This window comes from Bombina bombina, chromosome 5 (assembly GCF_027579735.1).
Source record: "Bombina bombina isolate aBomBom1 chromosome 5, aBomBom1.pri, whole genome shotgun sequence".
NCBI lineage: Eukaryota > Metazoa > Chordata > Amphibia > Anura > Bombinatoridae > Bombina > Bombina bombina.
Genome location: NC_069503.1, coordinates 636,833,728 through 636,860,213, shown reverse-complemented (window position 1 = coordinate 636,860,213; position 26,486 = coordinate 636,833,728).

Below are 26,486 nucleotides of genomic sequence, written 5' to 3'. Positions count from 1 at the left end.
CACCACTACAAGTGACCGCCAAGTCCACACTGCGAGGATTGCACTATAGTCACTGCACGTGACCGCAAAGTTTAACATCCAAGTCACTGAATGTGACCGCAAAGACCACACTAAAAGAGAAATCAGGTGTGCCAAGAGACCAGCGTAAGTTGCAATCTCCCCCAAGACTCCCTAATTACACACGGAATAGGGGAATACACCTTCTGATACACATACAGATTAAAGTTTAAAAAAATTGCAACATAATAAGCACTTGACAGAATATCAAGGATCACTGGTTACATTACAACTATATTGAAACAGCTACGATCACAAGTGTGACGTAGGAAAAGTCACATGACATATTTTTAAATACCAGTCTCTCACTAACGGACCGGTAACACACACCCGCCACAATAGCGGGGAGGTCATCTCGTTTGGATCTTTAAGTTTTTTTAATCCAATTTCTGGACATTATCATTTGTTACACTATATAACAGGTACCTGATTATCAAATAGCGGAAATATATACTACAGTTATTCAATTGTTTTCTCTGATGAAATCGATGTTATAAGGGAGACGTCCCTTTTTATTTTATGTATGCTTTTAACAAGTTATTAAATTTCTGTCTAATTATACAAATGTTTTATTAGTTTTTATATATATAGATAAGAAGTTCACATTAGACAACAAGTTTATATATATCAGTTGTATATACCTGTTTATATCTTTTTATTAACTGAATGTTGATAAATACTTAGGATTACCTACAATAAATATATAATAACAACATTGCAGTACATACATTAAACATTTATCCAATCACAAAATACAATATATTCGAATTATAGAATTTAACTAAATACTCTACCCGTGCTAATCTAGCGCTGGACTACATTCACTACATATCAACCACTGTTTTCTTAGAGGGGAATACATTAGTCTAGCAGGGTCAATTCTCCAGCGCCTCATCTTTCTCACTACCAATAAGATTATATTGACTCAAACATCCAATTAGAATTTTAAAATCATTGTCTAAAATATTACACTGTGTGTCCTAATGTCAGCATCTATGTTTATCTTTAATACTAATTTCACATATACATACTTTCAAAGTATAATACACAATGTAACAAATGGCAAGTTCTGATGAGTAATCAATGACACAAGTATCAAGCAATTTGATTTGTTAGTAATAGTTTATAATGTGTATTTGAATCAGATTGGCTGATGTCATAAATCATGTGAATATGCATATTCTAATCAAAAGTAGTAGAAAAATTCACTAGTGTGTGGGTTATTTAGGAGTTTGTGTCATAATTGGTTTGAAAAGTGTTGAGCGCAGTGGAGAGTGTGACTTGTATTACATGGCTTAAACATGGTGCACATAGATTTTTCCATCAAATAAAAAGGAAGTTAGCTATATTATGACGCTTCATACGGTTTGGTTTATGGACAAACTCCAAAAGAAAATTAGCGAATGCTGTGTAAGAACTCTACACTTGAAGCATTGGAATAACTTTGTTCTCTCACTAACATATGGGAACATCATGTTATCTGGCCTACTTATGTGCATTTCTGTTTTTCACATGTTGTTATGTATTCAAGCATAAATCTGTGCACCAGGTTAATACGCTATCTACCAGATCATCTATATTTGTATAGGGCCACATTGTTTATAAACAGCTATTTACTGTACACATTGGTGTTTGCAGCTGTATTGTTGTTCTATAGTATGCTAGGAACAACTGTATTTAAAGTGGGCCTACCTCTATTTTTAGGGTGAGTGAGGGACTGCATAGATTCTTACAATTTCATGACAGCATTAACCCTCTTATTTAGTTGGGGCTGGACAGGTGTTGTAGGTCCCTTGTTTCCCCTCTAATTATAACCTCCCAGTGATGTCACTTATTTCTTTTCTTTTAAACATTTCATTGTTGTTTAAATATACATATATATATTTTCATTATTGATTTATAAATGTTGGTTTTTGTATTGCTTTTGGTGTGTGGGAAAATGTCTCTAATATTATTTTTGTAATTACTATCCCATTTTTTTTATTGGGATTACAAATAAAATTCTTTGGCTATATAAAATTGATGAAAAGAGTGCTTGATTCCCTGTCTTTCATTTGATAGTGTATTCCACTGTCATTTCTTTCTCATTTGTTGATAAGTATATTAGTGTATGTGTCTGCACAACTTCCTTTAAAAAGGATGTTATAAACGTACACATAGCCTACAACAGTAACGCAAAATTTTGACTTTATTTTAATGCACATTAGGTTAATAAGCTCTATAAGCCCTATTGCTCACTGCACAATGGGTTAATAAGATTTACCTATAATGGTATATTCAAATGATTTTAATGCACATTAGGTTAATAAGCTCTATAAGCCCTGCTGCTCACTGCAAAATGGGTTAATAAGATTTACCTATAATGGTATATTCAAATGATTTTAATGCACATTAGGTTAATAAGCTCTATAAGCCCTATTGCTCACTGCACAATGGGTTAATAAGATTTACCTATAATGGTATATTCAAATGATTTTAATGCACATTAGGTTAATAAGCTCTATAAGCCCTATTGCTCACTGCACAATGGGTTAATAAGATTTACCTATAATGGTATATTCAAATGATTTGAATGCACATTAGGTTAATAAGCTCTATAAGCCCTACTGCTCACTGCAAAATGGGTTACTAGGATCTTCTAGAAACCTCATTGCCCAGCTGGTTAATAATATCTAGGACCTCAAGTCTAAGCGTCTCATCCTTTAATCTTGCTGTCTCACTGCACAATGAGTTAGTGAGATGTAGTGAATATTCCATCCAGTGTGAAACAACAACCGGTGAGACCACAAAACAAAGCTATGTAGCTAAGTAAGCCAACAACATCTATTTATGCTCAGGACATGCAAAATGATTATTAGCACAATGCATCAGACATCAATAGCCTTATAGCAATAAGTGATGTTTACTATAAACACTGTGCTGTGCATAGTGTATGTCACCAAGGCAGCAACCTATTGCATCCTCCTATAATAATAATGTGACCCCAATAATAATAATAATAATAATAATAATGTGACCCCAATATGCGAGTTTCCTACATCTCACACACAAAGCTTTTCACACAGCATCCAATAAGTTTAGCTTCTCTTTAACCTATTACTCCCTCCCGTCTGGCAGGTGCTTGTTTGGGTCTCTTCCCTGACGTTCCCTGCTGCCTCCCTGAATGTCACCACCAAGTTGCTCTAATTCACAAGGCAAGGGGTCGCTGAGATCACAAAACCTCAGGCTAGTCAGGGTCCCAAGTCAGACACATCCAGCAGCAGATACAGCCACTCTTTTACTAATAAGTAGATCACATCTACCAGCAACTGAGCCCAAACTTTAGTCAGTCCAGCACTTACCTGCATGGAGCATCCACTTCTGACTGATGCACCCATTGCACCTCTCTCCAGTATTGCAACATTGTTTTACTATGAATAATTAAAAAAATAAAATAAAATCACAAAGGCCTAGATTTAGAGTTTGGCGGTAGCTGTGAAAACCAGCGTTAGAGGCTCCTAACGCTGGTTTTAGGCTACCGCCGGTATTTGGAGTCAATCAGGAAAGGGTCTAACGCTCACTTTGCAGCCGCGACTTTTCCATACCGCAGATCCCCTTACGTCAATTGCGTATCCTATCTTTTCAATGGGATCTTTCTAACTCCAGTATTTAGAGTCGTGTCTGAAGTGAGCGTTTGAAATCTAACGACAAAACTCCAGCCGCAGAAAAAAGTCAGTAGTTAAGAGCTTTCTGGGCTAACGCCGGTTTATAAAGCTCTTAACTAATGTGCTCTAAAGTACACTAACACCCATAAACTACCTATGTACCCCTAAACCGAGGTCCCCCCACATCGCCGCCACTCGATTCAATTTTTTTAACCCCTAATCTGCTGACCGCCACCTACGTTATACTTATGTACCCCTAATCTGCTGCCCCTAACACCGCCGACCCCTATATTATATTTATTAACCCCTAATCTGCCCCCCACAACGTCGCTTCCACCTGCCTACACTTATTAACCCATAATCTGCCGAGCGGACCGCACCGCTATTATAATAAAGTTATTAACCCCTAATCCGCCTCACTCTCGCCTCAATAACCCTATAATAAATAGTATTAACCCCTAATCTGCCCTCCCTAACATCGCCGACACCTAACTTCAAACATTAACCCCTAATCTGCCGACTGGAGCTCACCGCTATTCTAATAAATGTATTAACCCCTAAAGCTAAGTCTAAACCTAACACTAACACCCCCCTAAGTTAAATATAATTTTTATCTAACTAAATAAATTAAGTCTTATTAAATAAATTATTCCTATTTAAATCTAAATACTTACCTGTAAAATAAATCCTAATATAGCTACAATATAAATTTTAATTATATCTTAGCTATTTTAGGATTAATATTTATTTTACAGGCAACTTTGTAATTATTTTAACCAGGTACAATAGCTATTTAATAGCTACCTAGTTAAAATAATTACAAAATTACCTGTAAAATAAATCCTAACCTAAGTTACAATTAAACCTAACACTATACTAGCAATAAATTAATTAAATAAAATACCTACAATTATCTACAATTAAACCTAACATTACACTATCAATAAATAAATAAAATACAATTCCTACAAATAAATACAATTAAATAAACTAACTAAAGTACAAAAAATAAAAAAGAACTAAGTTACAAAAAATAAAAAAATATTTACAAACATTAGAAAAATATTACAACAATTTTAAACTAATTACACCTACTCTAAGCCCCCTAATAAAATAACAAAGACCCCCAAAATAAAAAAATGCCCTACCCTATTCTAAATTACAAAAGTTCAAAGCTCTTTTACCTTACCAGCCCTGAACAGGGCCCTTTGCGGGGCATGCCCCAAAGAATTCAGCTCTTTTGCCTGTAAAAAAAAACACATACAATACCCCCCCCCCAGCATTACAACCCACCACCCACATACCCCTAATCTAACCCAAACCCCCCTTAAATAAACCTAACACTAAGCCCCTGAAGATCTTCCTACCTTATCTTCACCATGCCAGGTTCACCGATCGATCCAGAAGAGCTCCTCCGATGTCTTGATCCAAGCCCAAGCGGGGGGCTGAAGAGGTCCATGATCCAGCTGAAGTCTTCATCCAAGCGGGAGCTGAAGAGGTCCATGATCTGGCTGAAGTCTTCTATCAACGGCATCTTCAATCTTCTTTCTTCAGGATCCGTGTTCATCCCGCCGACGTGGAACATCCATCTTCACCGACGACTTCCCGACGAATGACGGTTCCTTTAAGGGACTTCATCCAAGATGGCTGATAGGATTCTATCAGCCAATCGGAATTAAGGTAGGAATATTCTGATTGGCTGATGGAATCAGCCAATCAGAATCAAGTTCAATCCGATTGGCTGATCCTATTTCTATCCAAATCATGTACTGATCTCCTGGCTTTACTGATTATTCTATTCTATCCACATGCTTTTAATTTATCTGATGTACAATTTCGTCTTAATCTTGTGAACTGTCCCTTGGTTACTGAGTGAAAGGCTCTGTTTGGATGATTGCTGTATGCTTGTAGTAGGGTATTCCCAGATATAGGTTTAGTATAAACCTATGTCAATATGTTTCCCTCTTGGGTGCCCCTTAGACTTACATCCAAATAGTGAATACATTGATCATTGTATTCTGATGTGAATTTCAACCCTTCTCTGTTCATATTAAGTAGTGTGACAATTTGATGAACTTCTTCTTTACAGCCTTGCCAGATTATTATGAGATCATCAATGTATCTCTGATAATACACAATGTTCTCTTTCAAGGAGTGCCAACATCCATAGATGTGGGACAGCTCCCACCAACCCATATACAGGTTGGCATACAAGGGGGCAAACATGGCCCTTATAGCTGTCCTACAACTCTGGAAGAAAAACTGTCCCTCAAAAGAGAAATAATGGTGTGTCAGTACAAATCTTGTTACTCTGATAATAAACTTACAAAGATTATCATTGAACTACTCTGTCCTAATCAGAAAAATATCCAAAGCTTCTAATCCACTGTCATCTGTAATAGAAGAGTAAAGGGCTTGTACATTAATGGTAAGCCATCCATGATCTTTGCCCCGTGATACAGATTCTAACTCTAAGTAATTGTTTAGTGTCCTTTAAATGACTAGAGAGACCCACCACCATTGGTTGCAGTATCTCATCAAGCCATTGTGATAAGTGTTCTGTTAAAGACCCTATGCCGCTGACAATTGGTCTACCTACGATATTTTCCAGACCCTTATGAATTTTGGGGAGGTGATAAAATACAGGCATAGTGGAATTTTCCCACTAATAAAAAAACCTTGGTTTGTAAATCAAAAAAACCTTCCTCAAAACCATCATTTATTAATTCTAACAATTCTCATTTGAATTTATTAGTAGTGTCAGACTCCAACCTTGTATATTGTCGACTGTGCATTAGTTGCCTATGTGCTTCTTGAATAAAATCTCTCTTGTTTTGCACTACAATAGAGCCTCCTTTGTCGGCCCCTCTGATCACTATGTTATCATTTTTACTTAAATCTCTAATAGCTACTTTCATATAATAGGACAGATTTGCTGTGTTGTGTTTTGATTGATATTTTAGTTTATTCATATCCTCTTATATTCTTTTTTGAAAATGTTCCAATATCAGACCCCTGCTTTGTATAGGGTAGAATTTAGAGGGATTTTTAAATTTTGGAGTTGTATAATTTGGGATATCAGTGTCAGAATAGTTTCCCCTCATGCATGAGGTCCTCAAGAATGGCCAGGTCACAAGATTCACTAAACGTTAGTTTTTCCCTTGTCATGTTTTGTGAACTAAACCCTCCTAAATGTGTGGGTGAAGATGTAGTTTAGTTTTCTGAGAAATGTTTTCTAAGGGTGAGGTTTCTAATTTAGTTTATTAACGTTCAACAGTGTTTGGAACAAATCAAAATCTTGAGCTTGCACATAATTAAGTCCTAGTTCCAAAACCTTATTCTGAGTTGGTGTTAGGGGATGATTGGAGAGGTTGACTACTGTATTTAGCTGTGTTTCATCTGGCTTCCGCCTCTCCTTGTGGGGTATCTGTCTGGTCTGTGTTCTGCCCCCCCCCCCCTTTTGGTCATCCTACATTTTAGGAAAAAAACTGAGCTATGTCTTTTTTTGTCTGATTCCTTCAATATACCTGCAACACCTGGCCTATTTGCTGATCCTTCATGTCTGGAAAACTTATCCTCTATCTGTGCTGGGGGATAATGTCTGTTAGAAAAAGAGTTGTCTTTAGGTCTTACTACTCTAGATTCAAATTCTTGTCTTTCTAACAGTCCTGTCCTAATCTCCTGAAGTGAAGCCTTCCCCTGAGTTCTCATCCAGAGACTCAGCCTCGCTTTCTGAGAAGGTCACCCTTTTGGGGTAAGATTGCATGTTCTCTTTATTATGTCCCCTTGTGTTCATTCTGCCCCTTGAGCGTCCTCTATTGGTTCGTCCCTGCCAGACTCCCTTCTAAAATGGGACCTTTGTTTTCTTTGCCATATATAAACACGATTGGAATCATAGTCTGATTGGTCCCTTAGATACTTCCCATGTTTTACATCCATTATTAGCTTTTTAGTTTCGGCTATAGAATCTTTAAGTATCTGGTCAAATTTATAAAAAAGGGATTCCTGACCATGATTCCCCAAAACTTCTTTAAGCATCTTACCAATAACATCATTTTTAACCAACAGTCTTTCAATGTCCTGTTCCACACTTTAATAAACTCCACATCTTCTGTATTGAATGTGGTAAACTTGTTTATCCTCAAGCCTCTGGGAACCATACACAATTTATAATACTTGTCCAAAGTCCAAACATCCAATTTGACTTTGTTTCTTTATTTAATAAAATTTCCGTTTCTTCTAACAATTTTGCTAAAGTGAACTTAGAGTAATCAGTAGTAAAAACATGATCTAAGTCATCCAAGTTTCCCACTCTTTGTTCAGTGGTTTGTAGTGAATAAAAACTGTCCGTCATCTCTGTCATGCTGTTGCTTACCATATAATGGGATCAAAAATTGTTAGAGCCTAGAGTGCCTATGTGACGTTGCCGTGGGATGCGCCCAAAGATATAAGGAAAATAGAACACTATGTCTTGGCACCTAGAGGGTCAAAATAGTATTCCCCGGGAGGCTAGATAGTATAAGTATCAAAGTCTGTAAACTTCTCACACACACCTAGATTATGAGTTTTGCACTATACTGGGTGCTTAAAGAATGCAAAAAAATGAGCGGTATCGCACTTTCCATAGCACTGCTATTACAAGTTACTGAAAAACCTTCTTGTGCTGTGCGGTATGGTGCGTTAAGCTCCATACCGCACAAAAGCAAAGGGCTGAGTTTATGTGCTTGTGCATTCTTTCCCCCATAGACATCAATGGAGAGAAAGTGAAAGTGGAGAAAAAACTAACACCTGCGATCACGGAATGGCTAATCACCATAACGCAATCCCCATTGATGTTTATGGGGAAAAGAAAGTTAAGTTTAAACCTAACACCCTAACATCAACCCCTAGGGGCCCATTTATTAATATGCAAATAAAAGTTATATTTTATGATCTTCCTTTCTCTCACCTCGATGATCACTAATTAATTATTTGTTGTGAACAACAGACAGTTCTTTCATTGCAATTAGTTGCTACAGATATATACCTAAAGCTCAAGAGTGCTATATGTGTATTCTTTCCTGGTGAATTCTCAATTCACCACACATTTGCCCATTTATTAAGCTCTGTATAGAGCTTGAGGGCCCGTGTTTCTGGCGAGCCTTCAGACTCGCCAGAAACACAAGTTATGGAGCAGCGGTCTAAAGCCCGCTGTTCCATAACCTGTCCGTCTGCTCTGGGGAGGCGGAAAGACATTGCCGCAATTCAACCCGATCGAATACGATCAGGTTGATTGACACCCCCCTGCTGGCCGTGAATCTGCAGGGGGCGGCGTTGCACCAGCAGTTCACAAGAGCTGCTGGTGCAATGCATTCAGCGAGGTCTGTTGGACATGATCCTCTGATCGGATCATGTCTGACAGGCCTTTCATAAATAGGTCCCCTAGTCTAAATACCCCTAGTCCGCCGCCCCCGACATTGCCGACACTAAATAAAGTTATTAACCCCTAATCCATCTCTCCTTGACATCGCCAACATTAAATAAAGTGATAAACCCCTAAACCGCAGCCCTGGTATCGCAGACACTAAATTTAATTATTAACCCCTAAACCGCCGCTCCCCGACATCGCCGACACTAATTAAAGCTATTAATCCCTCAACATACCAGCACTAAATGAAATGATTAACCCCTAAACCGCTGCCCCCCCCACATCAGTACCAATAAACTAAATCTATTAACCCTTAAACCAACTTCTCCCCACATCGGTACTAATAAACTAAATCTATTAACCCCTAAACCGCCGGCCCCCCACATTGATACTAATAAACTAAATCTATTAACTCCTAAACCGCCAGCCCCCCCACATTGCAACACACTAAATTAAAATATTAACCCCTAAACGTAACACCCCCTAACTTTAAATATAACTATCTTTAAATAAACAAAAACTTACCTGTGAAATAAAAAAAACTAAGTTTAAACTATAAATTAAACTAACATTACTAATTTAAAGGGACATTCTAGGCCAAAAAAACTTTCATGATTCAGATAGAGCATGTAATTTTAGTCAAATTCTTTTATTAGATTGAATCAATACACATCCAACATCATACAGGTACATTGCAATAGATAATGATAAAGTAGGGATGTTATGGGGAAATGCAGATCCAAGCATTTACAGTGTTATATACATACAAGGGTGTAAACTAGATATATCCGTAATATTAGGAAAAGGGGAAAGGGGGAAAGGGAATACTAGGGAATTCTAGGGAATTGTCCAGGGAATTGTCCAGCCTCGGGATTATAATAAAAAGGAAATAGGGTTTTATTATTTCATGGGAAGAATAATAATCAATTATATTATTTTAATTAGATCTCTGTGATTTGAGGTATTCGTCCCATATCGCTTGTATGGTTATAAAGGTATCAGTGCTACCTCTCTTATATGCAGAATATTCTTCTAACTCTAGAAGCTCGGTAACCTTAGCCCTCCACATTCCCAGGGTGGGAACATCTCTTAATTTCCAGTGTCTAGCGATCAGGACTTTCATGCTATTAGTAAATATTCGAAATAGTGGGAGGAGAGATTTAAATGGGAGCCTAACCGGTCCATTAAGTAACCAAATGAGGGGGTCAGGTGGTAGGGAAACATGCAAGATGATTCCAACCACATCTATTATCTCATACCAGAGGTGGTTTAGCTGTGAGCACCACCACCACATGTGTCCCATGCCACTTCCCACGTGGCCACATCTCCAACATTTATTTTGAGTACTGGGGTATAGACGATATAATTTACGTGGAGTTAGATACCAACAGTGTAGTATTTTGTAATTGGTTTCTAGGATGGAAGCTGACGTGGAAGATTTTTTGGTGTTGATAAATATGTTAGCAGCTATCTGTGGTAGGATAATTACGCCCAGCTCCCTCTCCCACATGTCTATAGAGTATGGTAGATTACCAGGTGGGGGTTGGGTTAAAATTTTGTATATAGCAGATAAAGAGTGTTTAACTGGTGAGGTTAGGAGGTATAGTTTTTCAATATTAGTTGGGGGACGAGTCATGTTATTTCTGTGTTTATGTGTGGTAATGTAGTTGTGGAGTCTTCTGTAAGAGAACCAGTTGCGTGCCCATTCATAGCCCTTATCTATTAATTGTGATTGAGTGCATATAGATTCATTGATAGTAACGTCATGCAATAGGATATCATCCTCAGTCGAGGTGTTAAGTAATGGTGTTTGTAGGAGATTTATTGTAAAATCAGAGTTATGTCTAAGAGAAGTCAAGGGACCTGGGCTGGAGGATAAGCAGGGGTGGCGGCAAGAGATACCGTACCACTGAGCAAAAGTCTCCTTTGTAATGGGATTCGTCAGCGATTTAGATTTCTCGCGGAAGTTGGGGCTCCAGCATGTAGAAGTTAGTGGGAGATCGGGACTTAACTGTCCCTCCAGATGAACCCACCTCCTCTGCGCCGCGCCCACTCTCCAGTCTAAGATTCTTTGTAAGTGAATGGACATTCCGTATCTCTCCAAGTCGGGCAGACCCAGCCCACCATGTTCTCGTGGTAGTAGCATGGTGGTTTTATTTATTCTAGGCGGTTTTCTGCTCCACACAAAGGAGTTAATTAAGTTTTGTATTTGAGCGAGGTACCTAGGAGGCAGGGCCACCGGAACCGCTCCCATGATGTAGAGCAACCTTGGAAAGATATTCATTTTTATGGTGTTGACCCTGCCCAACCAGGAGAGCTTTCTGGAACTCCAGGAGGAGAGGTCTCGCATTATCGCCATTTTAATAGGAATGTAGTTAGTTTGGAATAAGTCGTCATAAGACTGGGATAGATAGATTCCTAGGTATTTAAGTACTTTTGAGCACCACCTCAGAGGACAACTATTTTTAATAAGGTTTATAGATTGGTCAGAGAGACCGAGGGCCAATATTTCGGATTTATTTTGATTAATTAAAAAATCTGTGAGCTTGTTAAAAAGGGATAATTCTGATAAAAGTAGGGGTATGGAAGTTGCGGGTTCAGTCAAAGAGAACAGAATGTCATCAGCAAATAGAGAAATCTTATATATATCTTTCCCTACTGTGATACCCTGAATTTCGGGAGCATTCCTAATCCTAACTGCCAAGGTTTCAATAAATAGGGCAAATAACAAGGGGGAGAGGGGGCAACCTTGTCGTGTTCCATTTGTGATTTCAATCGGTGGAGATAGGGAGCCATTTACGAGAATACGGGCACTGGGTGAGGAATATAGGGCAAATATACGTTTTAGGGTTTTTTGGCCAAGACCGAAGGCGTGAAGGGTAGCTCTCAAATAAGACCAGTTAACTCGGTCAAACGCTTTCTCAGCGTCAGTGGATATAAACGTGGTGGGGATAGATTTGTTGGACACGTGCCAGAGTAGATGGATATTGCGTGTCGTACTGTCCCTAGCCTCCCGCCCAGGGACAAATCCGACTTGATCATTATGAATAAGGGAGGGGAGGAGCTTGTTGAGGCGGATTGTAATCAATTTGGCGAAAATTTTAAGATCAGTATTAATAAGTGAAATAGGGCGATAATTAGTTATAAGGTCAGGTGGCTTGTTAGGTTTAGGAATCACAGTGATATGAGCTTGCAGTGAGGACGGGGAGAAAGAACCCATCTCGTCTATGCTGTGAAAATATTTTAGTAAATAGGGGGATAGTGTTGCCTGAAATAGAGTGTAATATGAAGTTCCAAAGCCATCGGGACCGGGAGCTTTCCCAGGTGTGAGAGAAGAGATAGCATATGATAGCTCCTCCTCTGAGAATGGAGCGTCTAATTCGTCCCTTTGTTCTTCAGATAGATTGGGAAGGCCAAGGTTTCCAAGATAGTCTGTTATGTCTGTAGGAGGGGGGTCAGAGGAGCCTCTTCGTATGTTATAGAGGGTATCGTAGTAATCCCTAAATGCTTGAGTGATATCCCTAGAGGTAGTATGTCTGGTGCCTCTAGAATCGCGGATTTCCATTATATATCGTTTATTTACCTGTTTCCTGAGCTGACGGGCTAGTATCCTGCCTTGTTTATTTGCCCCTTCGTAATAAACTTTTCTAAGGTATAGGGCCTTGTTCTTGGTCTCTATGCCCAAAAACGTGCGAAGTTGATCTCTTTTGTGGGTTAAACTGTCATTCAAAGAAGAACTGGTGGGGTGAACCTTATGTAGGTCTTGTAATTTTTGAATGTCATCCAGGAGGGAGCTAAGGTATTCAGTCTGTTGTTTCCGTTTCGCTGCACGAAGAGCTATCAGCTCCCCTCGGATAACGCATTTGTGGGCGTTCCATATGTTGTGTATGTGAGTTTCAGGAGTGTCATTTATGTGAAAGTAGTCAGTCAGAGCCTTTTGGACCTGGATGAACGTCTGGGGGTCTCTGAGTAGGGAGTCGTCAAGTCTCCAACGAGAAGTGGACGGGTCAAAGGGGCGCCAGAAAAGCTGGCAACTAATGATGGCGTGGTCCGACCAAGTTATTGGGTTTATTTGGGTCTGAGCGATCGAAGATAGACTGGAGACATCAGCAAAGAAGTAATCTATTCTAGTGTATAGTTGATGGGGATTTGAAAAAAAGGTAAAGTCTTTATCGTTTGGATGTTGGAGGCGCCAAGTGTCGTGTATTGCTAAGCATGAGAGGGAATGTTTAATCTGTTTTAAAGTTTTATGTGGTATAGAGGACATGCCCGTGGAGCAGTCGAGTTCTGGGTCTAAAGCTACATTAAAATCACCCCCCACAATAAGGCTTCCTCTAGCTACATCTAGGATTTTATTACTGAGTTGGCGGAAAAAGGGAGCTTGGTCCACGTTAGGGGAGTAAACATTGACCAGTGTCAGTGGTTTATGATATAGGTGTCCCACCAAGATCAGGTATCTTCCTTCCTTATCTTTATAAGAGGAGGAAACAACGAAGGGTAGGCCTCTACCAATCAAGATTCCAACTCCGTTATGTTTAGTGGTATTAGAGGAGAAGAAACTTTGTCCAAATTTAAGAAAGCTAGCCTTAGGTTCACGTCCTCTTCTATAATGGGTTTCTTGAATAAAGATAATGTCTCCTTTATGTCTCCTATAGTCTCTTAGGGCCATTGATCGCTTATGTGGGCTATTGAGGCCTTTAGTGTTATGGGATAGAAATTTAATTTTGGATAGTAAACTATTCATTAGCGGGGGATTGAAAAAGGTCAGCTAATATATGCGATTGTATACCGCAATGTGTCAAAATTAGGAGTATGACTCCCGAGGCTGGACAAGGAAGGAGGGAGGGAGGAAAGGTAAAAAGAAAAGGACATACATAATAACAATAAACCAAGAATTGGGAGAAAACATAAGAAAATGTCGAAAACATCATTTCAATAGTAACAATAGTAAAAAGTGTAGGGAACATTCCAAAATACACCTTACTAATGGGGGGGAGAATATCGCCTATCATACTCTTAGGTTATATTGTATACATATGGGGTCAGGACGGAGGAATGAACTAGATAGCATGTATCTCAACAGGAAACCAAATCTAATGAATTGATGAGAAATTACCATCTAGAGGGGGAACCACCCCAGAAAACAAGCCAACGTATAGTAAAGGCATGAGATGAGTGCTAGAGCGGACTGAAACTAAATAGGATCACCAGCTGTGGTATTACAGAGGGTAAATATTTGGTAATTAGTATTTGGAGGGGCAGATAGGCAATGAAGTCGTCAAATAGGCGATCAGAGGGATCAATGAGGAAGGTAGTAAGTTGTTTTAGGGCAGGTGGATGGGGAGGTTAGGGTTAAGATTATTATCTGTTGCAAAGACAAAAGGGATACTTAGTGAAGTAGCGCCAAGACAGTATAAACAAGGGGTACGTAATTGGGGACTATAAGTCCAAACCCTGGGCTATATAATTATTTAGTTATCCCTTGAGATTATATTTTAAGTATATCTAGGGGAGGGGCCAAGTATTGAACATTTGAACCTTAAGCATATATCTATTATAACAATGATGCAATGTTAGCATGGGTAAGAACTTGCAACTTTAAAACATAATAAGCTGAGTAGGTTAGGTGACCGCTGGATGCAGTGGTCCATAACATTGCCTTAGTTACAGTATAAAGTAGGTATTGGAGTTTATAACTGAATCGGGTTATTTGCAACATAGGTTAATAAGAATAAGTAAGTATAAACACCCCTGTAAGTGTCAATTGTGAGAAGGTGTAACACAAGAGTATGGCTTAATATACGGCAGTACATAAAACATGTTAACAATGTATGAACATAAAATAAGCGCAACTGTTTAAGAATATAAATGTTATAGCTTTGGGCAATAGCTATAATTAGGCTGACAGAAATCCGTCGTGAAGATATTATTCAGAACATTCTATATCAGGGGGTACTGTATCTTAGTTGGGTTACTCAATTTCGTGTCAGGATATATAAAACACGTGAAAGGTTCATAAACATAACAGATAGTTAACAGGTCAACCATATAACTCGTTTAATAAGGGTGTATTGGGGGTCCTCCCCCGGTTACTAGTCACTGGGCTAAACTAATACGTGTGAATAGTTCTCAGACATGCCTTATGGTTGGTAAAGGCATTTTGTAACCCTTTAAAAAGGGTAGAATAGAGTTCCAGTGTTCATGACGTGTCCTGATAAATAATAAGTCTGAGAAGAAAAAATTACTGTGGTAACCTAGAAGAAAATAGCAACATATAACACAACAAAGAGCAGTACATTACCCAAGCGGGTCCAACTTTCCTGCTTCTATTTGGGCCGGAATTCCGGGAAGATACAGGAGAAGTTCATTGTCCTTGTAGCTGATAGAGTAGGGAAAAGAAGGGCAATCAGGTCGGAGGAGTATCAACCCTTGCTACAGCTTCATCTGTCTTTCTTCTTTTAGGCTGGACTCTCTGCCACTGTGGTCTCTGCTCCATTGGACGTGATGGTCCAGGTTCCGAGGACACAAGGGGGGGTAGAATGTTAGCTTCTGCTGGGGGTCGAAGGGTGATGTTCAAAAATCTAGAGAGGCTTTCAAGGTCGCCAAAGTTCTTGTAGGTAAATTGTGAACCATCGTGGTTAATTATGAGGCTAAAGGGGAAGCCCCAGCGATATCTAATGCCTCGTTCCTGAAGGGTGCTAGTTATGAATTTAATTTCCTTGCGCCTCTGAATTGTCAGGGGACTAAGGTCTTGGTAGATCTGAAGTGTGTCGCCTTGATATTGTAGGGATTGTCGTGTTCTTGCTGCTTGCCAAATAATGTCTTTAGTGTTGAAACGAAGAAATCTGACAATTACATCTCGTGGTGGTAATGGTGGCCTGGGGAGAGGGCGTAAAGCTCTGTGAGCCCTATCAATATCTTCGAGGAGCAATGGTGAAGAAGTAGGAGAGAGAAACTGGAACAGGCCTACTATGTAGGGTTTGAGTTGATCCTGAGGAACCCCCTCTGGGATGCCGCGGATTCGCAAATTGTTTCTGCGACCCCGATTGTCCAGGTCTTCCACCTTGTCCTGGAGTGACTGCACCATAGAGTCCTGAATTGAAATTTGTTGCGTGTTGGCACTGACTAGAGTGTTTAAGGTTTCCTGGCCCTCTTCCAAGTACTCCATGCGTGCACCCATCTCATTTAAATCCCTCTTAAGATCACGCATTTCTTCTTTGATAAAGGACTTTAGTGACTCTAGATCAGATTTAGAAGGTAGAGAGGCAAGCTTAATCTGAATAGCCTGGAGGGAATCATGATGTGGATTTAGTGATTCCGTTGGGCACGAGGAGCTCATGGGATCAGGGGCCACCCCAGGGGTTATAGGTGCAGTGTCAGTTGGATGGAAAAAGGAGGATACAGATGGGGTCTGAGGCGGGTTTTTAGTAGCTTTGTCCTGTCTTTGTCCTTTCTTGGGGGTCATCATTGGTTTGTAATGGTGAAGGGGCACTGTCTGTGGTTGCCCGATGAAGGTAATTTAGAGAGTTCTGTGCGAATGAGTTAGTTTAGGTGAAGGGTTAACTGGAAGTTAAATTTGTTCAAATAAAAGCGTAAGGAGCAGTGACCGGAGTTTAGTAGTTTTGAGAACGGATCCCCAAAATCATCTGTTAGCTATAAATATATGTTCAGCGAGTAAGGAAGTGTTGCACTCAGCATGGGCCTAGGTATAATGGCAAAGAGAAGCAGAGAGTTGTTACCTAAGCCTAGAAAGGCTGAGCCTCCGTCCCGGCCTGTCAGTCCTGACCCGCAATTCTGCCACGTAGCGTGGGGCACTGGAGAAAGCAGTGCGGATCGGTTGGGAGAGATGTACCGGGTGTCCAAGCAGGTATGCTCCTGTGGGTCTCAATCACTACTGCCTGAAGGATAGGTGATTCTTGTGTGGAGATCCCGGCAAACTCCGCACCCACGTGACACTCGTTATGTGGCGCTTTCTGTTCCCGTGCGGGCCAGGAGAGCCCGGTAGTCGCCAACTGCCTCAGGTATGAAAGGGGTAGTTTCGGGTGATGTGAGGTGGGTGTCTGCAAGCCAGCAAGGAGGGCGCCAGGTGGTCTGATGAGTATCACGGAGTATCAGCAATGGCGCCGCTCCGTGAGTATCGATCTGGGCTGGTTCAAAGTGCCTCACTCTGTAATATGGAACCGAAAGGTTATTGACCCATTAAAAGTTTGTCCTCCGGGGTCAGTCCTGTCCCTCTAATTTCATTTCCTGACCAGTTATATAAGGCTAAAAGTGAAGGCTGATACGGAGCTCTGTTACTGTACAGCCATGTTCCTGCACGGCTTGGCTCCGCCCAGAGCATGTAATTTTAAACAATATTCCAATTTACTTTTATCACTAATTTTGCTTTGTTCTCTTGGTATTCTTAGTTGAAAGCTTAACCTAGGAGGTTCATATGCTAATTTCTTAGACCTTGAAGGCCACCTCCTTTTCAGAATGCATTTTAACAGTTTTTCACCACTAGAGGGTCTTAGTTCATGTATTTCATATAGATAACACTGTGTTTGTGCACGTGAAGTTATCTGGGAGCAGGCACTGATTGGCTAAACTGCAAGTCTGTCAAAATAACTTAAATAAAGGGGCAGTTTGCAGAGGCTTAGATACAAGATAATCACATAGGTTAAAAGTATATTAATATAACTGTGTTGGTTATGCAAAACTGAGGAATGGGTAATAAAGGGATTATCTATCTAGTAAAACAATAACAATTCTGGTGTAGACTGTCCCTTTAAATAAATAAAATAAACGAAAAATAAAAAAACCTAACATTAAATTATTAAATAATCCTAACACTACGAATAAAATAAAAAAAACTTACATTACAAAAAATAATAAACACTAAAATTACGAAAAATAAAACACTCTAAGATTACAAAAAATAATAAACTAAATTATCCAAAGTAATAAAATTGACACCTAATCTAATAGCCCTATAAAAATAAAAAAGCCCCCCCAAAATAAATAAAACCCTAACCTAACAATAAACTACCAATAGCCCTTAAGGGCCTTTTATAGGGCATTGCCCTAAGTTAAACAGCTCTTTTACCTCAAATAAATTACAAATCCCCCCCAACAGTAAAACCCCCCACCCAACCAATCCCCCAAAATAAAAAAAACTAAGTCTAAATAAAACCTATGTATGGGCAATCTAAAAAAAAAAAAAAAACCCCAAAAAAAGAAAAGAAAAACTAACACTAGCCCCAGATAATCTACTCACGGTTCCTAAAGTCCGGACATCCATCTTCACCCAGGCGGCGAGAAGTGTTCTTCCAGCCATACGATCAAGCTACTCCCACAACAGCTCAATAGGGATGAAATCTGGTGACTGGACTGGCCACTACATAGACAGAATACCAGCTAAATGCTTCTTCCCTAAATAGTTATTGCATAGTTTGGAGCTGTGCTTTAGGTCATTGTCCTATAGTAGGGGGAAATTGGCTCCTATCAAGCACCATAGGTTATGGCATGGCGTTGCAAAGTTCCCTTTTACCCTGCATAAATCTCCAACTTTACCACCACCAAAGCACCCATAGACTATTTAGCACTCCATCATCTTTTCATTTGGTCTGCTTCTCACAAATGTTCTTCTTTGTGATCCAAACACCTCATACTTTGATTTGTCTAAATAAAAAACAGAGAAGCACTCAACCTGGGAATGAACATTAGCATAATAGCTTGTTCTATGGCTAGTTACCACCCAAGAAGCAGCCTCTTTTTTTCTCAACATGTGCCTTTCACAGAGAAGAACTTTCCTTTAGCATATCAGTCTGATCCTGACTTAATAGTGCAGTCCAGTCCTGAAATACCAGACAATCCCTCTCTTAACGAGAGAAACAGCAAAACCCCAGACGTACGTTTCGGCCTATTGTAGGCCTCGTCAGTGAGGTGCAGCCATATCCCTCTAGGCACACTGAGCACCGGGTCCACGTCTGGGTTCCTGCATGGATTTGTCTGTTTTTCCAATCTTCCTCTGTCCATTGTCTCTGTTGTTTTGATCATCTTAATCATTTCTTTTTATTGGCCAGTTTGAGATATGGCTTTTTCTTTGCAACTCTGCCTAGAAGGCCAACATACCGCAATCACCTCTTCACTATTGACATTGAGACTGGTGTTGTAATATCCCAGTATATTATGACAAATATACTTCTGGATATACTGTCTGAGATCCAGAATATAAGAATTAAAGTAGTGATTTGTAGCTTTAAATATGTCTCACTGTAATATAGTAAAAAGTAGAGTGAATACAATACAAAGCAATTGCTCAGCTTTTAAATATAAATTAGTAAATTATGGCCAGTAATATAAAAGTCAATAAAATAGGAGTGGAACAAGTTAATTTTATATTACAATCCCAATACAGATCTGCTGAATGATCACTGAATAGGTGATTTGCAAATAAGTATAACGAAGTCTCTGAATAATTAGTTTGCAGATAAATATAAACAAGTCTTTGCTGATATGTTATGCAAGGTGTTAAATCTGAAATGGTCTGTTGAGAAGCAGTGTGTGTAAAGCAGCTTTAGCACGGACAGCAGGCAGGCAGATGAAATAAGTTGTGTAGTGAGTATAGCGAGTATAGCAGTTATAGCACAAACAGCAGGCAAGCAGACGATAAAGCTGAGTAGCGTGTATAGCAAAAGACACTTGAGCTGAGAGTTAGAGGCACTGTTGTAAAAAGTACTTGTGGTTTATGGATATAGATGACTGGAATATCCTTGAGAGAAGGCTAAGGTGCGAAGAGTTAGGATATCTCACGGAGTGCTGCAAACACAGAGCGTATGATGTTATGGAGGCTTCAGTGAAGACAGACAGAGGAGCGGTGAGTACAAGGAAGTAATCCGGTCACGTGATGTGACGCGAGGCAGCTGGGCAGTAGTTGCGTCCTGAGATGCTGAATGCTGGAAAACAGAGGTACAAGGAAACGGCTTAACAAGAAGTAAGTCTTGCAGACAATCTGTAGGAAGACAGTATACTACTTGGATTAATCAAGCAATTTGCTGATGGATGGGCTGGTTTATAACAGGATGGTTGATAGGTTTAAAGGTACAGTTACATTACAGGTGTTTTGCGGGTACTATTTAATAAAGCTGCCAGTTGAGGACCTATGAGGCATTTGTTTCTCAAACTTGACACTTTAATGTATTTGTCCTCTTGCTCATTTTTTCACTGGGGCCTCACACTCCTCTTTCTATTCTGGTTGCGCTGTTCTGTAAAGGGGGTAGTACATAGCGTTGTACGAGATCTTCAGTTTCTTTTGTCAATTTCTTATATAGAATAGCCTTTATTTCTCTGAACAAGAATAGTCTGACATATTTCAGAAGAAAGTTCTTTGTTTCTGGCCATCTTGAGCCTATAATCGAACCCGCAATTGCTGATGCTCCAGATACACAACTAGTCTAATGAAGGCAAATTTTATTGCTTCTTTAGGGCTAGATTACAAGTGCACCGAGATCACTGTGTTCTTTGTGCTCGACTCTATATTACGAGTGATGTGGTGTTTAAATTGTTTGCTTGAATTTGTGATCATTTGCGCTCCCTATTTTTTTTATCGGCTCAATTAAGTGCAAAAGTGTGCTTGAACGCAATCGCATTCTACGCTCAAACTTTTTATGCAACTTGAAAGTCTACTTAAAGACTTTGGGCTGAGGACAAAGTTGCACTAAACTATGCTATTAACCCCTAAATCACCACACCCCATTGCAAACTAGCCCGCTACACTATTAACCCCCTAAACCGCCTCACCCACATCACAAACTACCCCAAAACACTATTGACTCCTTAATAGTCAAACCCCCCACTGGAAATTACCCCGCTACACTATTAACCCCATAACTGCCACCCCCCCTATTGCTAATTACCCTGCTACACTATAAACCTCCTAACCACCACAACACCCATCCCAAAATATTTATGTGTTTTTTCTTGCAAAAGAGCTTAAATCTCTGATGACCTTTTCAGTACTAATTCAACCTAAATATTTTGCCCTACAATTGCTACAACCTTAGGGTTACACTTGCCAGAAATATCAGCCGTGATATGTTCAAAAGGTAGTATTATGAAACACAAATAAATATAGTAACATAATAAAAATGGTTCCAAAAAATGAGAATTCTTCCCCAATCAAATGTTCCAATGTTAGGGGCTCTCCTGCAATGTTTACAATAATAAACAGAGTACCTCTAGATCTTTCTGTTAATCCTTCATTCGAATGCTGCCCTCCTTAAACTGAGCTTTCCTCTCAGCAATATATGGACATGAAAAATAAGAAGGTAAAAACAGAGCGCATACTTGAATCAAGTGAAGTTTTATTGACAATGAACCAATGCGCAATATTAAAACACACTTACTAGAATGTGCATAAAATCAAGCCTGTAACTTTCAAAGCACCAGCGTGTGCACTAAGAGTGTCTGCCAAGTCATGAATTCTCGTCACTGAACGCTGCTAACTTGTGCCTCGAGATCACACGAGTAACTGCAAACTCGTGACCTCAGGATGCCCCACGATGAAACCGGAAAAGTCATGTGATCGGATTTGCCTCTATGCGTTTCTCCCGGTCCACGGACGGGCTTTTTCAAGAGGATAATAAAGCGAATACTACTAACATCAGACCTCTTATCTTTATAGCGGTATAGGTACAGGTGATTTCCTGCTTGATGAAAACAATGCTTAAATAACAAACCTATTGGGCTTTAAATTTGATATGGATACAATGAAACAACATAATTTGTGCAACATAATTACTGCATATACATATATATATATATATATATATATATACATCCAAGAAAGACAGCAGGCACTCTTCGTTTAAATCACCAATATTTACTCCATAAAGTGACGTTTCGGGGTTTTACCCCCGTCTTCAGACTTACATACAGTGCTTAAAATTAGGTGCATACTTATAGCTACTTACCCCTATACTTTCAAAATAATCAATCAATTAACCCACCTCGTGCAACTCCCAGTGGCGTGTGCGAGGCGCATAGAATGCGTCATCAGAAAGAAGACGCCGCTCATTGTTAGGCACCACCACCGGAAATGTCAATCACCATATGTTGCTAACCCAGCGCATACCCGTCATTAGAGACGCCGTCTGTTGCTAGGAAGCCCTTCTCTCTGTGATCGTATCTTAATAGTGTGAATATCTGTGTGAATAAAAGCAATAGATATATATAACCAAAAATGCAGTATGTCACAATTACTTCTAACATAACTATACTCAGTACAATCATAACCGCTATACATTACTACCGGGTAAGCATCACTTAACGCATCCTGGCTAACATGTATTCATACAGTGTATCACCGACAACTCGTCTTACTATAACCAGTAGTGATTATAGGATAATACACCATTCATTCAGGATAATGCAAATAAACAAAATGCTACCCAAATGTAACTTTAAAGAGAAAGCAAATCACTACAAAGTACATATTTACAGAATGAAGTTCTTAAAGGGATAATTCAGATCTTAGTAACACATAGGTAAATTTTAGGGAAAATAATTAAGCACATAGGTACATTTTCTTATTTCTTCCTATTACTGATTCAAAAGAAGCACTGCCAGTCCATTTTCACATTTAAACCCTTTGGTGTTATGGTATTCAACTCATATGTCCATCTTGCTTCCTTTTGTAATAGGATTTTATCCCTATCACCCCCTCTCCTGGGGTTTGGAACATGATCTATCAATGTATAGCGAAGGTCAGATACATTATGTCCACTCTGTAAAACATGACGAGCCACCGGTTGATCTGACTCCTGATTTTTAATTGCTGCCCGAATAGAACTCCTGTGCTTGGCCATACGGATTCTCAAGTTATCTCCCATTTTACCCACGTAAAACAGACTACATGGGCAGTGTAGTAGATATACCACATGACTAGTGGTACATGTCATCCTATATTTATGAACATATTTCTTTCTGCTCCTAGGATGATGGAAAAACTGACCTGTAATCATCCCGTTGCATGTGGTACACCCACTGCATTTAAAGCATCCAGGTTTAGCATCTTCCAGCCATGTTCTGGTTGTGTAGCAATGTATAGGATCAGTTAACTGTAATATATCTTTTAGTGATCTCCCCCGTCTATAGCCAATCCTTGGTACCCACATCCCCTTGAAAGGGAGGGTCTCTTCCGTGCTCAATATCTTCCAATTTTCTTTAAGGATTATATTCAGGCCATTTTTGTCTGCCGCATAAGTGGTTACCATAGTCATTTTCTTCAGATCTTCTTCTATGGTCCCTTGCGTTTCACCCATCTCTCTTGAATTCACCTCTGTTATATGTTGTTGCAATAGTTGATTGCGATATCCCCTCTTCAGAAAACGACTTCTCATCTCATTAGTTTGTTTCTCCGCTCTGTTCTTGTCAGTATTATTCCTTCTCACCCTTACAAACTGGGCTTTTGGTAATGCCTTCTTGAGTGCTGGAGGGTGACAAATTGTTGCTTCAAGGAGGGAGTTTCTGTCCGTTGGTTTACGAAACAAGGTGGTACCCAATCTACCATCATCTCTATAGATTTTTAAATCTAAGAACTCTATTTCCTCTTGGCTCCAATTCATCTTGAATTTAAGTGTAGCATGCTCTGTATTCAGTTCATTGAACCAGATAAGGAGATCCTCCTCTTTTCCAGACCAAATTATTTTGAGATCATCTATGAATCTCTTGAAGTATATTATTTCTTCTCTCTTGAAACATCCTGTACCATTACTTTCAAATTCCGACATGAAAAGATTTGCATAGGATGGGGCCACATTGGACCCCATCGCTGTCCCCATTAACTGTTGGTAATACTGTCGCTCAAATCTGAAGTAATTCTTCTTTAGGCAGGTATCCAAGAGGTCCAGGATAAACTCTATTGGTGGTCCTACGTAAGGATATCTCAGTAGTTGCTTTCTTGTCGCTGCCAATCCCTCGCAGTGGGGTATAACTGTATAAAGGCTAGTGACATCTAATGTCACTAGCCATTCCCCTCCTCTTAAAGGGATTTCTGTCAGAGTCCTGATTACATCATTTTAATCTTTAATGTAGGTCTCCATGTTCCGAACCAGTGGTTGCAATAAGCTGTCTATATATATATATAGCCAGAGGCTGTAGTAGTGAGTCCTCGGCTGAGACAATCGGTCTGCCGGGTGGTCTCTCCATGCTTTTATGCACTTTAGGGAGTGTATAGAAGATAGGTGTTTTTGGATGATCCTTAATCAAATACTTCATTGTATTCTGATCTATTAGATCGTCATTCAGGGCTTCCTTGAGGTATTAGTCAATTTCTTTCTTAAACCTGGTAGTAGGGTCTCTAGGTAGTTTAGAATATACATTTTCATCATTAAGTTGAGTCAGGATTTCCTCCCTATAATATGCATAATCCAACAAAACAATTGCATCTCCCTTATCCGCTCTCCTGATAACAATTGTTTTATCTTTAGCCAGATTCCTCATAGCTTCCCTTTCTTTTTTTGTTAGGTTAAATCTCACCTGCTGTTGTTGTCTCTTAATGGAATCCTGCATATCCTTCTCCAGTACTTTACAGAAAGTCTGTATGTTTGGGTTACTACTCTTAGGGTCAAATGTACCCTTCTTCTTAAAACCCGCAGGTTGTTCCATTTTGCTTGGACCAAAGAATTCCTTTAATCTTAACGATCTTTGGAACCTTTGTATGTCAACATGTAGATCAAAATAATCTGTTAATCCTGTTGGTACATATGACAGTCCTTTTTTCAAGAGTGACCTATCTGCTTCTGATAGTGTCCTCTGGCTTATATTGATGATAATGTTATCCTCTAGCGTCTCTGCCATGGTGGTCTTCCCCTTGTATTGCCCCCTCCTCGGGTGGGGACATCCCCTCTGGCGTTTTTTGATCTGGTGATGATCCCTTCCTGATATTGTATATCACCCTGGATCCTCTTCTCTGTTGTATAATCCGAATCCGTTCCTAAACCTGAACTATCCACAGTAGTTAGGTTAGCTGGTCTTCTTGCTCTATCTATATAAATCTATAGAGATGATGGTAGATTGGGTACCACCTTGTTTCATAAACCAACGGACAGAAACTCCCTCCTTGAAGCAACAAGTTGTCACCCTCCAGCACTCAAGAAGGCATTACCGAAATCCCAGTTTGTAAGCGTGAGAAGGAATAATACTGACAAGAACAGAGCGGAGAAACAAACTAATGAGATGAGAAGTCGTTTTCTGAAGAGGGGATATCGCAGTCAACTATTGCAACAACATATAACAGAGGTGAATTCAAGAGAGATGGGTGAAACGCAAGGGACCATAGAAGAAGATCTGGAGAAAATGACTATGGTAACCACTTATGCGGCAGACAAAAATGGCCTGAATATAATCCTTAAAGAAAATTGGAAGATATTGAGCACGGAAGAGACCCTCCCTTTCAAGGAGATGGGGGTAACAAGGATTGGCTATAGACGGGGGAGATCACTAAAAGATATATTACAGTTAACAGATCCTATACATTGCTACACAACCAGAACATGGCTGGAAGATGCTAAACCTGGATGCTTTAAATGCAGTGGGTGTACCACATGCAACGGGATGATTACAGGTCAGTTTTTCCATCATCCTAGGAGCAGAAAGAAATATGTTCATAAATATAGGATGACATGTACCACTAGTCATGTGGTATATCTACTACACTGCCCGTGTAGTCTGTTTTACGTGGGTAAAACGGGAGATAACTTGAGAATCCGTATGGCCAAGCACAGGAGTTCTATTTGGGCAGCAATTAAAAATCAGGAGTCAGATCAACCGGTGGCTCGTCATTTTTTACAGAGTGGACATAATGTATCTGACCTTCGCTATACATTGATAGATCATGTCCCAAACCCCAGGAGAGGGGGTGATAGGGATAAAATCCTATTACAAAAGGAAGCAAGATGGACATATGAGTTGAATACCATAACACCAAAGGGTTTAAATGTGAAAATGGACTGGCAGTGCTTCTTTTGAATCAGTAATAGGAAGAAATCAGAAAATTTACCTATGTGTTTAATTATTTTCCCTAAAATTTACCTATGTGTTTAATGTTTTTTCCTAAAAGGATTTTTCTGTGAAAATGTTTTTTTCTGTAAAAAAGTTAAGCAAAAGGAATAGATTGCAAAGGGTTTCCTCTAATAAGTGTGTATATAATCTTGACTAAGATCTGAATTATCCCTTTAAGAACTTCCTTCTGTAAATATGTACTTTGTAGTGATTTGCTTTCTCTTTAAAGTTACATTTGGGTAGCATTTTGTTTATATGCATTATCCTGAATGAATGGTGTATCTAAAACTTATCCTACAATCAAAACTGGTTATAGTAAGACGAGTTGGCGGTGA